Below are 936 nucleotides of genomic sequence, written 5' to 3'. Positions count from 1 at the left end.
CCCACCACTGTTATAACGTCCGCCAACTTCACATTGAAATTGGAGATACTAGTGACCGTGCAGTCGTAGGTGTAGAGTGAGGACAGGAGAGAGCTCAGTATACAGCCCTGATGTAACACCACGCTGCCTTCTGCGAATGCTGCATGATGTAACAACGCAGTGCCATTGTCAAAGGCTGTGTAACGTCACACCTGTCACATCGGATACACAGGTCACACCGCGCTGCCATCACACCGGTCACACCCAGGTTTCACCTTTGGTGATAAGATCCCCCACTGTTGTATCGTCCGCAAAGTTCACAATGAAATCGGAGATACTAGTGGCCGTGCAGTCGTAGGTGTAGTGTGAGTACATGAAAGTATACACCTCTGACGTAACACCACACTTCCGTCTACAAAGGCTGCGTAACGTCACACCAGTGACATCGGATACAGAGGTCACGTCTTGCTGCCGTCACATCGGTCACACATCGGTATTAAACCCACCATTGTTGTATCGTCCGCAAACTTCACAATGAAATTGGAGATACTAGTTGCCATGCAGTCGCAGGTGTAGAGTGAGTACATTAGAGTTCAATATACACCTCTGACGTAACACCACGCTGCCGTCTGCGAAGGCTGCTTGACGTTACACCACGCCACAGTGGTCACACTGGTCACACCGCGCTGCCGTCACACCAGTCGCACTTCGCTGCTGCCTGCGAAGGTTGTATGACGTCACATCAGTCACACAGATTAGAAACGCGCTGCTGTCACACTGCCCGTCACACCCATCAGACCCTGCTGCCTGCGCGGCTTAACTGGCAGCGCGCTTCCACGGGTAGCACATTTTCACAGGCAGTGCAGTTTCACAGGTAGAGCAGTTTCACGAGCAGCATGGTTTCACGGGTAGCGCGTTTTCACAGGCAGCGCCGTTTCACAGGTAGCGCGGTTTAAC

The sequence above is a fragment of the Haplochromis burtoni genome, unplaced genomic scaffold (genome assembly GCF_018398535.1).
Source record: "Haplochromis burtoni strain Fernald_Lab_line unplaced genomic scaffold, NCSU_Asbu1 Contig_29, whole genome shotgun sequence".
NCBI lineage: Eukaryota > Metazoa > Chordata > Actinopteri > Cichliformes > Cichlidae > Haplochromis > Haplochromis burtoni.
The sequence above is the reverse complement of the archived record's forward strand: the minus strand, read 5'-3'. Positions refer to the sequence as shown.